This window comes from Pseudophryne corroboree, chromosome 3, assembly GCF_028390025.1.
Source record: "Pseudophryne corroboree isolate aPseCor3 chromosome 3, aPseCor3.hap2, whole genome shotgun sequence".
Classification (NCBI taxonomy): Eukaryota; Metazoa; Chordata; class Amphibia; order Anura; family Myobatrachidae; genus Pseudophryne; species Pseudophryne corroboree.
Window position 1 is genome coordinate 592,500,193 of NC_086446.1, and position 19,981 is coordinate 592,520,173.

Consider the following 19,981-nt stretch of genomic DNA (forward strand, 5'->3'; position numbering starts at 1 on the left):
ACATATGCCACAAATTATTAATGCATTTATACAAATGACACATATGTTCCCCTTTACACATATGCCGAACGCTACTGCACAACCAACCCACCAGCACACAGCACTCACATGGCCGCTAACACTGACCTCTTCCTCTGCTTGGATACAGATGTGTCCTCATACACCATGCAACAGGAGATGCCTGGCGTGAGTCAGCTGGCAGCTCTGCTAACGTCAGGCGCCTTTTTTGACAAAAAAATGCATATTATTTGCATTACTATGTGGCTAGGATGCACAAGCATCTTCTGCTGATTAAAATGATATGCGGCATCCCTATATTCTGTGTGCAACTGTGACTGTATCTGCATATGAAATGCTACATTACAGTGGTTTCCAGAAACACACTGTAACATAGCACTTTGTATGCAGATACAGCCGCAGTCACGCACAGAATATAGGCATGCTGCATATCATTTTAATCAGCAGAAGCTGCTGGTGCCCCTAGGCATACCAAAATGCCCTAGGCATACCAAATGCCCTTGCCTAGTTTGCCTATGAATAGGGCCAGCTCTGATTGCATAGTCCATGCACATGATATACTTGCGTGGCCACATTTAGGTTGGATTGTGCTAGAGATAAGCGGGTTTGGTTCCCTGAGAACCAAATCCTACCGGACTTCACTACCCGAGCCTGGATCCGAGCCCGGCTTGGGTTTTCCCGCTTGACTCGGAAACCAGAATGAGGCAAAACGTCATAATCCCGCTGTTGGATTCTCGCGGGTTTTGGATTCCATTAAAGGAGCCGCGCATCGCTGCCATTTTCACTCCGGAATTGGAGAGTGTAGCGAGAGAACGTGTCTCCATCCTCAGTGTATGTGCGGGAGGGAAAGTGGGTGACGATTCCAGTGCTGTCTTGTGCTGCTCAGTCCAGTGTATTGTCTTGTGCTGCATTAGTCCAGTCACAGTGGTGGTGTCCCCTGCTGCCATATGTCCGGTGTAGCTGTATAAGTCCAGTGCAGTGGTGCTGTGTTGTCCTGAATCAGTACAGTGGTAGTGTCTTGTGCTGCATCAGTCCAGTCACAGTGGTGGTGTCCTCTGCTGCCATATGTACAGTGCTGCTGTATAAGTCCAGTCCAGTGGTGCTGTGTTGTGCTGCATCATTCCAGTGGTGGTGTCTTGTGCTGCATCAGTCCAGTCACAGTGGTGGTGTCCTCTGCTGCCATATGTCCAGTGCTGCTGTATAAGTCCAGTCCAGTGGTGCTGTGTTGTGCTGCATCAGTCCAGTGGTGGTGTCCTTGTGCTGCCATATAATTCCAGTGGTACTGCCGTATAAGTCCTGTGGTACTTCCATATAAGTCTAGTGATACTGTCGTATATGTCCAGTGATACTGCCGTATAAATCAAGTCCAGTGGTACTGCCGTATAAATCCAGTGATACTGCCGTAGATGTCCAGTGGTACTGCCATATAAATCCAGTGGTACTGGCGTATAAATCCAGTCCAGTGATACTGCCGTATATGTCCAGTGGTAATGCCATATAATTCCAGTGATACTGCCGTATATATGTCCAGTGGTACTGCCATATAAATCCAGTGGTATTGGCATATAAATCCAGTCCAGTGATACTGCCGTATAAATCCAGTGATACTGCCGTAGATGTCCAGTGGTACTGCCATATAAATCCAGTGGTACTGGTGTATAAATCCAGTCCAGTGATACTGCCGTATATGTCCAGTGGTAATGCCATATAATTCCAGTGATACTGCCGTATATGTCCGGTGGTACTGGCATATAAATCCAGTCCAGTGATACTGCCGTATAAGTCCAGTGCTACTGCCGTATAAATCCAGTGATACTGCCATATATGTCCAGTGGTACTCCCGTATAAATCCAGTGGTACTGGTGTATAAATCCAGTCCAGTGGTACTGCCGTATATGTCCAGTGGTACTGCCATATAATTACAGTGATACTGCCGTATATGTTCAGTGGTACTGCTGTATAAATCCAGTGGTACTGGCGTATAAATCCAGTCCAGTGGTGCTGCCATCCTGTCTGCCACTGCAGTGCCATTCCTAGATGGGCCAGGTATTTGTGCTGCACACTTGTGTCGCTTAGCTTAGTCATACAGCTACCTCATTGCGCCTCTTTTTCTTCTTTGCATGATGTGCTGTTTGGGGCCTATTTTTTTAAAATCTGCCATCCTGTCTGACACTGCAGTGCCACTCCTAGATGGGCCAGTTGTTTGTGCCGAACACTTGTGTCGCTTAGCTTAGTCATACCGCTACCTCATTGCGCCTCTTTTTCTTCTTTGCATGATGTGCTGTTTGGGGCCTATTTTTTAAATCTGCCATCCTGTCTGTAACTGCAGTGCCACTCCTAGATGGGCCAGGTGTTGGTGCCGCACACTTGTGTCGCTTAGCTTAGTCATACAGCTACCTCATTGCGCCTCTTTTTCTTCTTTGCATGATGTGCTGTTTGGGGCCAATTTTTTAAATCTGCCATCCTGTCTGTAACTGCAGTGCCACTCCTAGATGGGCCAGGTGTTGGTGCCGCACACTTGTGTCATTTATCTTGGACATCCAGCTACCTAATTGCACCTCTTTTTCTTCTTTGCATCATGTGCTGTTTGGGGACTAGTTTTTTTAAGTGCGATCCTGTCTGCCACTGAAGTGCCACTCCTAGATGGGCCAGGTATTTGTACTGTACACATGTGTCACTTAGTTTAGTCATACAGCTACCTCATTGCACCTCTTTTTTCTTCTTTGCATGATGAGCTGTTTGAGGCCTATTTTTTAAATCTGCCACCCTGTCTGCCACTGCAGTGCCACTCATAGATGGGCCAGGTGTTTGTGCCGCAAACTTGTGTCACTTAGCTTAGTCATACAGCCACCTTGACAGTGGCGGAACTGTGGGAGGCAGTGGAGTCGGCTGCCGCCGGGCTCCTGACCTCAAGGAAGCACATCTCCCCCACTGTCTCCCCCTGCCTGATGATCGCTGCTGCTACTTTTTTTTTTTTTTTTATGATTCTTACAGACGGAGGAGCTCCAGTGACACGGAAGCTGCCTCCTGTATATACAGAGAGCTGGCACTGGCTGCAGCTAGGGGGAGCTCCAGAGCACAGCTCCTCCCATACCCTTCCAGTTAAGCAAGCCAGCCAAGTGAAGCTCTCTGTTCCTCCGTCAGGCCGACGATAGCCAAAGGTAGGCACTGGCAGCACTTGCCTCAAGCTGCACTATGTGGTGGAGGTGTAGTTGGGGGTGCTGGGGGGGCTTTAATAAATGTTGAAAGCACTGTGTTTTGTGTGTGCATGTTTTCAAGTGAGGTGTGTGTGTGTTTTTAAGGAAAGTTGTATGTTCAAGTAAAAGAGGTATGTGTGTGAGAGGTATGTGTGTGTGTGTGTGTGTGTGTGTGTGTGTAAGTGAGAGGCATGTGTGTAAGTGAAAGGCATGTGTGTGTTTAAGTGAAAGCGGTGTGTGTGTGTGTGTGTGTGTGTGTGTGTGTGTGTGTGCATGTTTTTAAGTGAAGGAGGCATGTGTGTGTGTGAGTGAAAGAGGCATGTGTAAGTGAGAGGAATGTGTGTGTTTTTAAGTGAGGCGGCGTGTGTGCGTGTGTGTGTGTGTTTTTAAGTGAATGAGGTGTTTGTGTGTTTTTTATATGTATATCAGCACACCGCTGCGCCAAAGCATCTCCATCGAGACCCGCTGGCGGGTGAGGGAGCACTGTAGGTGTACTATAAAGGTATGCTGGCACTGGCGGAACTACCGCCAATGCAGGCAGTGCCTTGCACTGGGGCCCGCCACTGTCCAGGGGCCCAAAGCATGTAATGAGTCAAATTGACTCATTACATGCCGCTGTGTGCTGCGGGCAACTGCTGCCTGCAGCACACAGCCGCCCGCCGAGGAGAGGAGCGCAGCGGCTGGGGGGGGGGAGGAGGAGGAGGAGGAGGGAGCCGCAGCAGTGCTGTGTAATTGGTGCAGGCGCTGCTGCTGCTGATGTCCCTTTCCTTCCCTATAGGCTGTCCGCCGACGCTGTGAATGCTGGGAAGCGCATCCCAGCATTCACAGCGGCGGAGAACAGCCTATGGGGAAGGAGAGGGACAGCAGCAGCGCCTCCACCAATCACACAGCGCTGCTGCGGCTCCCTCCTCCACCTCCCTCCTCCTCCTTCCCCCCTGCCTGGGATCTCTGCCAGAAGCTGCACCGAGGAGCCTGACTGGAGAGAGTAAGTATAATTCTTTCTTTCTTTCTTTCTTTCTTTCTTTCTTTCTTTCTTTCTTTCTTGTCTGCCTTAATGTGTAAAAAGGGGGACACTGTCTGCCTTAATGTGTAAAAAAGGGGATGCTGTCTGCCGTAATGTGTAAAAAGGGGGACACTGTCTGCCATAATGTATAAAAAGGGGGACACTGTCTGCCTTAATGTGTAAAAAGGGGACGCTGTCTGCCGTAATGTGTAAAAAGGGCACGCTGCCTGCCGTAATGTGTAAAAAGGGGGACGCTGTCTGCCGTAATGTGTAAAAAGGGACGCTGTCTGCCGTTATGTGTAAAAAGGGACGCTGTCTGCCATTATGTGTAAAAAGGGGGATGCTGTCTGCCTTAATGTGTAAAAAGGGGACGCTGTCAGCCTTAATGTGTAAAAAGGGGACGCTGTCTGCCGTAATGTGTAAAAAGGGGAATCTGTCCGCCGTAATGTGTAAAAAGGGGACGCTGTCTGCCATAATGTGTAAAAAGGGGACGCTGTCTGCCGTAATGTGTAAAAAGTGGACACTGTCTGCCGTTATGTGTAAAAAGGGGGATGCTGTCTGACGTAATGTGTAAAAAAGGGGACGCTGTCTGCCGTAATGTGTAAAAGGGGCTCTATCTGATGTAGTGGTGCTACTGTGCGGCGTAATTTGAATAATGGAGACTACTGTGCACCGTTATATGAATTGGTATTATTTTGTGGCCACACCCCTTCCCCACGAAGCCACGCCCCTATAATTTTTGCACGTGCCTACGGCGTGCACTGCCCCTGTTTTGCATGGAGGGGTGGGGCTCCAATGCCGTTTCTTGGACACAGCGCTTAAATGTCTAGTTACAGCACTGTTGCTAGGTATCCATTTCTCCGGCCCTGAGCAGGTCTCCTTCACCAGATCCTCTCCAGGGGTGAGGGGGTGGACTTGGATGGGATGGGGGGGGCCAAAGCATTTTGTCGCACCTGGGCCCACCGCTTGCTAGTTCCGCCACTGTATGCTGGTGTCTGTTTTATTGTAATGACTGACTTGGAGTGCGTCCACTTTGTATGTGTACCTATATTACTATTGGGAAAGGTACCTGAGCACGCTGCTACTGTTCACCCTGAGTGCCGGATAGCTACATATGGTATGTGTGTGTATATGTAGGGGGGGGCACCAACATTTATCATGCCTCTGGGCGACTGGGACGAACTTACGCCACTGCACCTTGGTGCAAACTTTTGACCTAAAAACAATATTGTGAGGTGTTCAGTGTTCAGAATAGACTGGAAATGAGTGGAAATGAATGTTATTGAGGTTAATAATACCGTAGGATCAAAATTACCCCCAAATTCTGTGATATTAGCTGTTTTTATGTTTTTATCAAAAAATCATCCAGATCAAAACCCAAAACACGAAAGGGTGGTTTTGGCAAAACAAAGCCAGATCCAAAACACGAGCATGGAACCAGAACCTAAACCAAAACACAAAATACGAAAAGTGGCCGCCGCATATCTCTAGATTGTGCACAGCTTAGCGTGTAGCAAACAGGTGTATAGCTATTGGTCCGGGTGACGTCTTACCCACTTAGTAAGCCTCCAGTACTCGCGCCGTCAGTTCAATAATTGGTATGTAATGCCGCCAGCCACGGTTCACACTTCTCGTCCTTTACACGTTTCTCCGCCTTTAGGACCTCAGTGGCTTCATCAGAAGAATGCTTGCACCTAATTATTAATCTCCTTTTAAAGCTGGGTATCGCGCCTCAACTTCCGGTAGTGAGTCCTACTGCACATGCGCACTTCATGCGTTTCATTATGCTGGTCACTTGTTTGGATACTGTAGCTCAATGCCCACCCATATAATATGTTCATTCCAACCTACGTGTCCGGGCCTCTTGCGCACGCATATTATACTCCACGGCTATGATATATTCTATCATTATTCTTTAGTTTTATGCATACATTGTATCTGTGCTACATTCCTTTGATATATACTTCATTATGGCTTTTTCAAGCAAATATCATATAAATAATATAGCATATCACATATGCTGCATTAATATTATGACACTATATTTGATCCGATGCCAATAATACAATTAATAATTATTTATATAAAAAATACTAGAGATGAGCGGGTTAGGGTTTTACTCGGTTTTACACGGATTTACTCGGTTCTCAAAACGGCATCTTAGTTGGCTATCCAAAACAAGAGACATCCGTGAGCCAATAAGATGCCGTTTTGAGAACCGAGTAAATCCGAGTAAAACTGAACCCGCTCATCTCTAAAAAATACACAGAAAATTGTACAAATATACATAAAATATTCATGTTTTTTACAACTGTAGGATTGTTATAAACAGCTTGATAGTGTGATGTAGTATAGCTACTTATTCAATACATATATCACTCTATTAATTAAATGTTATTTAACTTCACCATATCATTTAACCCTTGTGGTTTTAAGGTACATAATCTAAAAATCCAGTACGCCTCCTTTTTACATAAGTTATTGTAACAAACTCCTCCTCTAGCAGTACATTTTACTTGTTCAATCCCTATCATTTTGATCTTCTCCAGAGATCCCTCTGGACAATTTAATACATGATTTGATAAACAATGTAATTTATTACCCTGTGTAATGTTGCATCTACGTTCCATGAATCTAATATGCAGTGTCTTAGTAGTAAGTCCAACATATTGCATGCCACAACCACAAACAAGGACGTAGATCACAAAGGTCGAATTACAATTGATAAACTGCTTGATTATAAGGGTGGTAGTCATGTGACCGCCGGTCGGCTGACCGACAGTCACATGACCTCCTCCGTGAGCCCGACGGCTCACTATCCCGATGGTCGGCATGCCGACCAACAGGGACTATTTCCACTCGTGGGTGTCCACGACACCCATAGAGTGGGAATAGAACCCGTGGCGACCGAAGGTCGCCACCGAGCCCGCAGCGTGGCGAGCGCAGCGAGCCCGCAAGGGGCTTGCTGCACTCGCCCTTCCCCGCCGGGATCCCGGCGTCGGTATGCTGCCGGGATCCCGGCGTCGGTAAGGTGACCGGCGGTCAGGAGACCGCCGGTCACCCGTACTACATCCGATTATAAACTGTTCTTGTGTTACAAATGATTTTATAGACAGAACTTTACTCTCCCTGTAATGACATGGAAACAACGATCCTTTCCACGCCTATCATATCCTATAGGTTTTTCTGGTAACCATGATGTTATACTAGTATTCACCTCCCGTGTTTCCCTAAAATGGCTTGGGGCCAGCCTCATTTTCATATTCCTAGCTTTCCTGAAGGATACACCTACGCCATCTGCAGTATATGTATTTAAATATTCATCCAATTTTAACAACTCACTATTGCGTTTGATAATATTTTTAATCTCCGGTGCATATGAATTATATTGAGTAATACAATTAAGAGACCTGTCACATTTATTATCATCCTTATTAAGTATATGTTTATTTTTATCAACCAATAGAGACTCTCTTTGCATTATCTGAACCTCTTGGTATGCTTTCTCCACCACTGGTTCAGGGTAACCTTGTTCAAGAAAAGTTCGATATATTCCCATGGCTTGTCTTTTAAAAGCTGATTCATTGGAACAGTTCCTCTTGATTCAAGTGAACTGTCCTTTCGGGATGTTATCACGCCATTTTTTAATAATGCAAAAATGTATTCTGATCTACTTCTTTTACGTATGTTTCTGTGACAAGTTGATTATTTTTGACAGAGAGAGCTATATCCAAATAAGTGATATATTCAGTGCTATATATGCTTGTAAATTTAAGACCATATTCATTCACATTTAAACTCTTAAGAAATGTGCCAAGTGATTTCTTATCATTGTTCCATATAAAGAACAGGTCATTAATGAAGCGGCAATAGAGAGCCAGGCCCGCACCGAGCCCGCTCCCCCACACATGGTCCTGCTTATATTGGCCCAACTCAGTGCGAACCTGGTCCCCATCGCCGCTCCCCATACCTGCACATAATATTCTGAGTTAAATGTGAAATAGTTATTTTGTAATATGAATTCTATTGATTCTATCACAAAGTCACGCAATATTCTATCCATAGAATCATCTAATGACAAGAACTTTTTGATTACTTGTACTCCTTGGTCCTGTGGAATATTAGAATACAATTACTCGACATCACAGGTCACAAGATAGTAACCCTCTCTCCATTTCACATTATTAATCAAATTAAAAATTGTGCAGTATCCTTGATCTACAAAATGTGATAAATTATCTGTTAATTATCTGTTAAATTATCTGTTAACGACCCAACACCCAAAATACTAGGTCTACCAGGTTGGAACGAACATATTATACAGGTGGGCATGGAGCTATAATCGGAATCGGAAGCGGAAGCGCTCCAAACCAGTGACCCGCATAATGAAATGCATGAAGTGCGCATGTGCACTAAGACGCGCTACCGAAAGTTGAGGCGCGATACCCAGCATTAAAAGGAGATGGATCATTAGGTGCCAGCATCCTTCTGATGAAGCTGCTGAGGTTTTAAAGGCAGAGAAACGCGTAAAGGACTAGAAGTGTGACCCGCGGCTGGCAGCATTACATACCAATTATTGCACTGACGGTGCAAGTACCGGAGGCTTACTAAGTGGGTGAGACGTCACCTGGACCAATAGCTATACACCGGTTTGCTACATGCTGAGTTGTGCACGTGTGGTATATTTATTAATGTATTGTATGTATGTATGTATGTATTATATGTATTAAATGTTTTAAATTAATTTATTGAGTCAGGCAGTGCATCAAAACTAGATCAGCCTGTTGTAGTCCTGCCCACTCCTCGGGTTAGAGGAGCAGGTGCTGAGCTCCATCAATCCTTTGACGGTCTGACCCCCACTGTCTCATCACCACCATCAGGGCCGGCTCCAGGCATGTTCCAATAGAGCGGCCGCGCAGGGCGCCACCCTTAATGGGCGCCGCGCGCTGTCACCGCTATATTGGAGCCTGGAGCCTGGTCCTGTGTGCCTCCGTCCCCGGCCTGCCTCCTGATCCCACTCTCAGCCAGCAGCCAGTGGTGCGCGTGCGCGCTCGGCATCAGGTCCTGGCGCCGCACAGCGTGCATAGCGCGCGCTGAGTTTATAATGTGAAACTGTGCGCCCACCCGCCGGAGGCACCCCGTCCTCACACAGCAGGAGCAGCAGCCGCAGCAGCCGCCTCCGCTTCTTCCTCCTTCCCGCCCAAGCGAACCATCGGCAGCAGCGCGGTGAGCATGGGGGGGTGGGGGGGGTATCTGGCACTTGGGACATATTTGGCACTTTGGGCATATCTGAGACTGTGTGGCATGTGTATCTGGCACTGGGGGGCATATCTGGCACTGGGGCATATCTGGCACTGTGGGGCATGGTGTATCTGGCACTGTGGGGCATATCTGACACTGGGGCATGTGTATCTGGCACTGTGGGGCAGATGTATCTGGCACTGGGGGCATATCTGGCACTGTGGGGCATGGTGTATCTGGCACTAGGGGCATATCTGGCACTGTGGGGGCATTTATCTGGCACTGTGGGGGCATTTATCTGGCACTGTGGGGACATTTATCTGGCAGTGTGGGGTATTTATCTGGCACTGGGGGCATTTATCTGGCACTGGGGCATTTATCTGGCACTGTGGGGACATTTATCTGGCAGTGTGGGGTATTTATCTGGCACTGGGGGCATTTATCTGGCACTGGGGCATTTATCTGGCACTGGGGACATTTATCTGGCACTGTGGGGGCATTTATCTGGCACTGTGGGGGCATTTATCTAGCACTATGGGGGCATTTATCTGGCACTGTGGGGACATTTATCTGGCACTGTGGGGACATTTATCTGGCACTGTGGGGACATTTATCTGGCAGTGTGGGGTATTTATCTGGCACTGGGGTCATTTATCTGGCAGTGTGGGGTATTTATCTGGCACTGGGGGCATTTATCTGGCACTGTGGGGACATTTATCTGGCACTGGGGGCATTGGGGGCATTTATCTAGCACTATGGGGGCATTTATCTGGCACTGTGGGACATTTATCTGGCACTGTGGGGTGCACTGTGGGGACATTTATCTGGCACTGTGGGGACATTTATCTGGCACTGTGGGGACATTTATCTGGCACTGGGGCATTTATCTGGCACTGGGGACATTTATCTGGCACTGTGGGGGCATTTATCTGGCACTGTGGGGGCATTTATCTGGCACTATGGGGGCATTTATCTGGCACTATGGGGGCATTTATCTGGCACTGTGGGGGCATTTATCTGGCACTGTGGGGGCATTTATCTGGCACTATGGGGGCATTTATCTGGCACTGTGGGGGCATTTATCTGGCACTGTGGGGGCATTTATCTGGCACTGTGGGGTGCACTGTGGGGACATTTATCTGGCACTGTGGGGACATTTATCTGGCACTGGGGCATTTATCTGGCACTGGGGACATTTATCTGGCACTGTGGGGGCATTTATCTGGCACTGTGGGGGCATTTATCTAGCACTATGGGGGCATTTATCTGGCACTGTGGGGGCATTTATCTGGCACTGTGGGGGCATTTATCTGGCACTGTGGGGACATTTATCTGGCAGTGTGGGGTATTTATCTGGCACTGGGGTCATTTATCTGGCAGTGTGGGGTATTTATCTGGCACTGGGGGCATTTATCTGGCACTGGGGGCATTTATCTGGCACTGGGGACATTTATCTGGCACTGGGGGCATTTATCTAGCACTATGGGGGCATTTATCTGGCACTGTGGGGACATTTATCTGGCACTGTGGGGTGCACTGTGGGGACATTTATCTGGCACTGTGGGGACATTTATCTGGCACTGTGGGGCACACTGTGGGGGCATTTATCTGGCACTGTGGGGCATTTATCTGGCACTGTGGGGCATTTATCTGGCACTGAGGACATTTATCTGGCACTGTGGGGTGCACTGTGGGGACATTTATCTGGCACTGTGGGGGCATTTATCTGGCACTGTGGGGACATTTATCTGGCACTGTGGGGACATTTATCTGGCAGTGTGGGGTATTTATCTGGCAGTGTGGGGTATTTATCTGGCACTGGGGTCATTTATCTGGCAGTGTGGGGTATTTATCTGGCACTGGGGGCATTTATCTGGCACTGGGGGCATTTATCTGGCACTGTGGGGACATTTATCTGGCACTGTGGGGACATTTATCTGGCACTGTGGGGACATTTATCTGGCACTGGGGGCATTTATCTAGCACTATGGGGGCATTTATCTGGCACTGTGGGGACATTTATCTGGCACTGTGGGGTGCACTGTGGGGACATTTATCTGGCACTGTGGGGACATTTATCTGGCACTGTGGGGCGCACTGTGGGGGCATTTATCTGGCACTGTGGGGCATTTATCTGGCACTGAGGACATTTATCTGGCACTGTGGGGCGCACTGTGGGGACATTTATCTGGCACTGTGGGGGCATTTATCTAGCACTGTGGGGGCATTTATCTAGCATTGTGGGGGCTTTTCTGTATCTACATATCTGGCACTGTGTGGCCACTTATGTATCTGGCATTGCTGGGGGGCATGTCATGTGTATGTCATGTGTAGCTGGCACGGCTGGGGAGCATATCATGTAGTGTTCCCGCTAGGCGTCTGTGGCTAGGCAATGTGTCTAACGTGCTCTGCCTGGCGCAAAGTGTCTAACGTGCTCTGCCTGGCGCAAAGTGTCTAACGTGCTCTGCCTGGCGCAAAGTGTCTAACGTGCTCTGCCTGGCGCAAAGTGTCTAACGTGCTCTGCCTGGCGCAAAGTGTCTAACGTGCTCTGCCTGGCGCAAAGTGTCTAACGTGCTCTGCCTGGCGCAAAGTGTCTAGGAGGTTCTACCTGGTGCAGTGTGTATTAACTGCACTACTGTGTGGTGTAATGCGAATTGCCACTTATGTGGCCACGCACCTTCCCCACGAAGCAACGCCCCTAAATTTTTGCTGCGCGCCTTCGGCGCGCACTGTCCATGCTCTGCCATGTACGTAGATGAGCACCAAGCATTACAGTATGTACGTCATTTTGCCCTCCTATGTGTAAGGCTGCTAATTGTGTGCGTAGAGAAGGTGTGAAAACATATTTATTTATAGCCTAATAATATGAAGTCACGAGGCCACGCCCACTTTCCAAGAGGTCACGCCCACTTTTGCTGGAGCGCACGAGGGGGGGGGGGGCTTTTACATGTTTTCGCTCAGGGTGCTAGTAGGCCTGGAGCCGGCCCTGACCACCATAGCAGCAGTGAGGCTGTTCTGCTTGGTCCACACCAGGTGTCACAACTGAGGGCCTGAGCTGACGGGAGGCAGCCTCAGTTGTAGGGGCTGAGATGTAACGGAACCTGGGAGGTTGTATCAGACCCCTAGACATGTAAGTAACATGTAGAATAACTGCCCGAAGGCGTGACCACGACAACCAGGATAAAAGTCAATGATGTTTATTATGACAAACTCCGTAACACAGCAGCAGTAAAAGGAAACATAAAAGTCAACAGAGGATAAATACAATTCCTGGGTACTACAGGGTGGCAAGGGCCACAGGCACTGGTAGTGTGAGACAGTTCTTATAATCTTCTAGTTGGAAAGTCCTTACCAGGCCTGACTGTAGCAATGGAGAGAACCCAGGATCGTACCAGCTGGTGTTCCAGGAAAGGCTGGGCTGCTGAAGATAAAACGGCTGCTGTGGATACTGGCTGGAACCAGACTGTTGTTGGTACGGAGTGGATACTGGCTGGAACCAGTTAAATAATAAACGAACTTGAGAGCGATGAAATAATAATGAAGTTTGGAGTTTGAGAGCGGTGAAATAATAATACCGGTGGAGAGTGGTAAACTGCAGAAAAGGACACCGGCCCTTTAAGAGAAGCTATACACTGCTGGAAGCTGGGCTGGAAGCAGGTGATTGTTTGAGAGCGGTGAAATAATAATACCGGTGGAGAGTGGTAAACTGCAGAAAGGACACCGGCCCTTTAAGAGAAGCTGTACACTGCTGGAAGCTGGGCTGGAAGCAGGTGATTGTTATAGCTGGAAACAGGTGAGTCCAGAATGGATCGGAGAGTCAGGCTACACCGCAGATGGAATGCTGGTGCGGGTCTCTATAGCAGAAGTCTGGAGACAGGAGCTGGAACCTGGAAGACAACCACAGGAGAGAGACAAACTGGAACTAGGTTAGACAACCAAAGCACTGACGACTTCCTTGCTCAGGCACAGCTTACTTATACCTGCAGCAAGGAAGGGGTTGGCTAGGCAATTATGCAAATCAACAATACAGACAGCAGATTGGTGGAAATGATCAGATGACAAAATCCAAGATGGCTGCGCCCATGCAGACACTTGGAGGGAAGTTTGGTTTGTAATCCATGTGAGAATTGAAACAGTAATGGCGACGCCGGCCACAGGAGACAGGAGACGCCAGACTGACAAGCGCACATTTAACCACGCGGGCACAGCGGAGGCCGCGGCTGATGAAATCACCACTCTGACATTCTGCATGTGGAAACTCAGGAACAGCGGGATCCGGTCCTGGAACGCTGAGCCAGCCTTAGGAGGCATCTGAAGGGTAAGTAATGGCGTCCAGATACCCGGATCGTGACAGCACCCCCCCCTTTAGGAGTGGCCCCAGGACACTTCTTAAGCTTTAAAGGAAACTTTGCGTGGAAATTTCGGACCAAGGCAGGAGCATGGACGTCTGAGGCATTGGTCCAAGAGCGTTCTTCAGGACCATAGCCCTTCCAGTCAATGAGGTATTGTAACTGACCGTAACGGAAACGTGAGTCCAAAATCTTGGCCACCTCGTACTCGACTCCCCGTTGAGTCTGAACTTTGGGAGCTGGAGGAAGTGCGGAATGAAACCGATTCAGGATCAGCGGTTTCAACAAAGAAACATGAAATGTCCTGGGTATTTTCAAGAAGGATGGTAACTGTAACCTGTAGGCAACAGGATTGATGACTTGTTCAATCTTGAAGGGTCCGATGTAGCGAGGTGCAAATTTCATGCTGGGAACTCTCAACCTCAAATTCTTCGTGGACAGCCACACACGATCACCCACCTTGAGAGCAGGAACCGCTCTACGCTTCCTATCGGCAAACTTCTTATACCTGAATGAGGCTTTAAGCAGGGCTGCGCGGACGTTCCTCCAGTTATTTGAAAACTGACGCAAGGTGACATCCACTGCTGGAACAGAAGTTGCGGGAAGCGGTTGGAATTCTGGGACTTTAGGGTGGAATCCATAATTAATGAAGAATGGTGTAGAAGAAGATGAGGAATGGTATTGATTGTTGTGGCTGAACTCGGCCCAAGGAAGGAGTTGAACCCAGTCATCTTGAGAGGAAGACACATATATACGGAGGAAGGCCTCCAAGTCCTGATTCACCCTCTCGGTTTGACCATTGGTCTGAGGATGGTAAGCCGTGGAAAACTTTAACTTGACTTGGAGGGCTTGACACAAACTTCGCCAAAATTTGGCTACAAATTGTACTCCACGATCCGAGATGATCTCTTCAGGAAGACCGTGAAGTCGGAAGATCTCTTGTATAAACACTTGAGCCAACTTGGAAGCTGACGGAAGACCGGTGAGAGGGATGAAATGTGCCATCTTGGTGAACCGGTCAACTACCACCCAGATGGTATTAAACTTGTTGCAGATAGGTAGATCGGAAACAAAGTCCATCGACAAATGGGTCCAAGGTCGACGGGGAACAGATAATGGAACCAGTTGCCCCGCAGGCGACTGGCGGGAGACTTTGTGTTGGGCACACTTTGGGCAGGAGGCAATAAATTCCATAACGTCCTTCTTCAGAGTTGGCCACCAGTAGGACCTAGAAATAAATTCAAGGGTTTTCTGAATGCCTGTATGTCCAGCAAAACGGGAAGCATGGGCCCAATGCATGAGCTTCTTCCTTAGAACTGGCTTAACAAAACTTTTCCCTGGTGGAGGCGTAGAGTCCATCCCTACCGTGGAGAATGCCAACGGATTAATAATAGGATGCTTGTCTGCAGACTCGGACTCATTTTCTTGCTCCCATGAGCGGGAAAGGGCATCGGCCTTACGATTCTGAGAACCCGGACAGAACTGGAGTTTAAAGTCAAACCTAGAGAAGAAAAGTGCCCATCTGGCCTGACGAGGATTCAGACATTGTGCGCCTTTGAGATATAAAAGATTTTTGTGGTCGGTAAGTATGGTGATTGAGTGGGAAGCTCCCTCCAACAGGTATCTCCACTCCTCCAGAGCGAGCTTGATGGCTAGCAACTCCTGATCGCCAATGGCATAGTTGCGCTCAGCTGGGGAGAACTTCCGGGAGAAGAAACTGCAAGGATGTAGATGTCCATCTTTGGCCCTCTGGGATAACACTGCTCCTACTCCAACGGAGGAGGCATCTACCTCTAAGATAAAAGGAGAGTCGGTGTCGGGCTGTTTCAGAACTGGTGCAGAGATGAACCGTTGCTTCAGAAGGTGAAAGGCCTGTGTAGCTTCCTCGGACCACTTGGACGGATTAGCACCTTTCTTGGTTAATGCAGTGATAGGCGCCACGATGGTGGAAAAGTCTCGTATAAATTTTCTATAATAATTGGCGAACCCTAAGAATCTCTGGACCCCTTTGAGGCTTAAGGGTATTGGCCAATTCTGGATTGCTTGGAGTTTCTCAGGATCCATCTCTAGTCCGGAACCGGACACAATGTAACCTAGAAACGGAATGGTTTTAACTTCAAACACACACTTCTCCAATTTACAATAGAGGTGATTGACACGGAGACGGGAAAGAACCTCTTTTACCCAGAAACGATGATCTTCGAGATTATTTGCAAAGATGAGGATGTCGTCTAAATAAACCACGACATGGCGGTACAAGATGTCCCTGAAAATCTCATTCACGAAGTGCTGGAAGACTGCTGGAGCGTTGCTCAATCCGAAGGGCATGACGAGGTACTCATAATGTCCGTCACGGGTGTTAAAGGCGGTCTTCCACTCGTCACCCTCACGGATTCGGATGAGATTGTAGGCACCCCTCAAGTCCAGCTTTGTGAAAATAGTTGCACCACTAACTCTATCAAAGAGCTCGGTAATCAGGGGTAAAGGGTATCGGTTCTTGACGGTAATGTCGTTCAGACCTCTGTAGTCGATGCACGGACGCAGACCACCGTCTTTCTTCTTAACGAAGAAGAAGCCTGCGCCGGCTGGAGAAGAAGATGGTCGGATGAAACCCTTCGCCAGGTTCTCTTTGATGTACTCTACCATGGAGTGTGTCTCAGGCAGAGACAACGGATAAGTTCGGCCTCGCGGTGGAACCTTCCCTGGAATGAGGTCGATTGGGCAGTCCCATTCTCTATGAGGAGGAAGGATATCGGCAGAGGCTTTACTGAACACGTCCGTGAAGTCTTGATATGGAGGAGGCGGAACATCAGATGACCTGGGGAAGGAAGAACAAACAGGAAGAACTTTGGCTAAACAAGTCTCAGCACAGGAGGGACCCCATACCAGTATTTGCGTAGTCGTCCAGTCAATTGATGGGTTGTGGAGACGGAGCCATGGAAGGCCTAAAACCACTGGATGTGTGGCTCTTGGAATCACTAAAAAAGAAATATACTCAGAATGAAGAACTCCCACTCTCAGACGAACTGGAAGAGTCCTTAAGGAAATGACTGCGTCAAAAATCTTGCTGCCATCCACGGCAGTCAAAGAGATGGACGAGGACAGTCTCTCGGTGGGTAGGGACCACTGTTTAACATAAGCTTCGGTTATGAAATTCCCAGCTGCTCCGGAATCAAGGAGGGCAATGACGTTCCTGTAACGTTGAGCAATTTGGAGCGACACTGGGAGGTTACAGTCATGAGGAGATGGAGAGGAGATCATTACTCCTAGCCGGCCCTCTCCTTGGCGAGCTAGGATCTGGAGTTTCCCGGACGATTGGGACAGGCATTGATAGTGTGCGACGGAGCTGCACAGTAGAGACAGAGAGACTCAGAGAGACGTCTTCGGCGCTCAGCGGGAGATAGACGGGAACGACTAATTTGCATAGGCTCATCCTTGGATGGAGATGGTTGACGAGGAGGAGGAGCAGAAGATTTAGGAGTAGATGATCTTCCTCGCTCGGTTGCTCTCTCTCTGAAACGTAGATCAACCTTCGTGCAAAGAGAAATTAGCTCATCCAACTTAGAGGGCAAGTCTCTGGTAGCTAACTCATCCTTGATGCGTTCTGATAAGCCATGCCAGAATGCAGCATACAGGGCCTCGTCGTTCCATGCCAGTTCGGATGCCAGGATTTTAAACTGTATAAGATACTGTCCCACAGTACGTGTTCCCTGGCGTAAACGGAGAATCTCAGATGAAGCAGATGTTATCCGGCCTGGCTCGTCGAAGATGCGCCTGAATGTAGCTACAAAGTCAGTATAGGAGGATAGCAGGGGATCAGACTTCTCCCATAAAGGTGATGCCCAGTCAAGGGCTGAGCCACTGAGAAGGGAGATGATATAGGCAATTTTGGTACGGTCACTGAAGAAATTGCCAGGTAGAAGCTCAAAGTGGATTTCACATTGATTGAGAAATCCCCTGCAGAACCTTGGAGATCCATCAAATTTTGCTGGCGTTGGAAGATGACGATGTGGACTGGAAATGGGTAAGGTGGGTGGGGTTACAGCTGGTGTTACTGTAGTGGACGCACCGGACGTGCCAGGTCCACGGAGGGTCGTTTGAATCCCATCCAGCCGTGTAGAGAGATCCTGGAGACAGCGGATGATGTGGCCCTGTGCAGCCTCCTGATGTTCAAGTCGGGCTGCCAGTTCTTGCATCGGCCTGGCCGCTTGATCCTGGTCTCCGGCTGGATTCATTTGGTCAGTGCTTACTGTCACAACTGAGGGCCTGAGCTGACGGGAGGCAGCCTCAGTTGTAGGGGCTGAGATGTAACGGAACCTGGGAGGTTGTATCAGACCCCTAGACATGTAAGTAACATGTAGAATAACTGCCCGAAGGCGTGACCACGACAACCAGGATAAAAGTCAATGATGTTTATTATGACAAACTCCGTAACACAGCAGCAGTAAAAGGAAACATAAAAGTCAACAGAGGATAAATACAATTCCTGGGTACTACAGGGTGGCAAGGGCCACAGGCACTGGTAGTGTGAGACAGTTCTTATAATCTTCTAGTTGGAAAGTCCTTACCAGGCCTGACTGTAGCAATGGAGAGAACCCAGGATCGTACCAGCTGGTGTTCCAGGAAAGGCTGGGCTGCTGAAGATAAAACGGCTGCTGTGGATACTGGCTGGAACCAGACTGTTGTTGGTACGGAGTGGATACTGGCTGGAACCAGTTAAATAATAAACGAACTTGAGAGCGATGAAATAATAATGAAGTTTGGAGTTTGAGAGCGGTGAAATAATAATACCGGTGGAGAGTGGTAAACTGCAGAAAAGGACACCGGCCCTTTAAGAGAAGCTATACACTGCTGGAAGCTGGGCTGGAAGCAGGTGATTGTTTGAGAGCGGTGAAATAATAATACCGGTGGAGAGTGGTAAACTGCAGAAAGGACACCGGCCCTTTAAGAGAAGCTGTACACTGCTGGAAGCTGGGCTGGAAGCAGGTGATTGTTATAGCTGGAAACAGGTGAGTCCAGAATGGATCGGAGAGTCAGGCTACACCGCAGATGGAATGCTGGTGCGGGTCTCTATAGCAGAAGTCTGGAGACAGGAGCTGGAACCTGGAAGACAACCACAGGAGAGAGACAAACTGGAACTAGGTTAGACAACCAAAGCACTGACGACTTCCTTGCTCAGGCACAGCTTACTTATACCTGCAGCAAGGAAGGGGTTGGCTAGGCAATTATGCAAATCAACAATACAGACAGCAGATTGGTGGAAATGATCAGATGACAAAATCCAAGATGGCTGCGCCCATGCAGACACTTGGAGGGAAGTTTGGTTTGTAATCCATGTGAGAATTGAAACAGTAATGGCGACGCCGGCCACAGGAGACAGGAGACGCCAGACTGACAAGCGCACATTTAACCACGCGGGCACAGCGGAGGCCGCGGCTGATGAAATCACCACTCTGACATTCTGCATGTGGAAACTCAGGAACAGCGGGATCCGGTCCTGGAACGCTGAGCCAGCCTTAGGAGGCATCTGAAGGGTAAGTAATGGCGTCCAGATACCCGGATCGTGACACCAGGGCAGTGAGCCCTGCGGTGGCTGCTGTATATAGAACAGCTGAACCGCTGAGGAGAAATGGAGTGTAGGCAGTAAAATGCTGCTCTGCTATCCATTACTCCTGCTGACTGTGTGAGGGGCCCAGGATGATCGCCCCCGTCACCCCTCCTATAATCCAACCATGTTTATATGCTTCAGCGTATGGAGGTACAGCAACAAGCCTTCAAAACTGACACAAGAAGCTATATCATAAGGAGAATGTACCTTACTCCAGCACACATTCTCTGGTTTATACAAGCTACTGAAACCATTTGAAGTAGCAACTAATGAAATGTGGAAAAAGACTCATGTTCATAAAAATGAACAACAAATTCTATGAGGAAGACCTTTGCCACCTAATGCAACAAAGTACAGACATATCTGTAATAGTGGATTCCAGTGTTGGCAATTTTATATTTTTCAATTTATAAGAGGTGATTTTTTTTTTCTTTAGCATTGTACAGTATTGTTTTAATTTCAGGTGCCCTTTCTTAAACCCTCTATGCCCTTGAGCACCGGCTTTAGTTGATGTTGAAGTACTATGTACTAATATCATGATCGTTATGACTGGCAGCAGCCACAA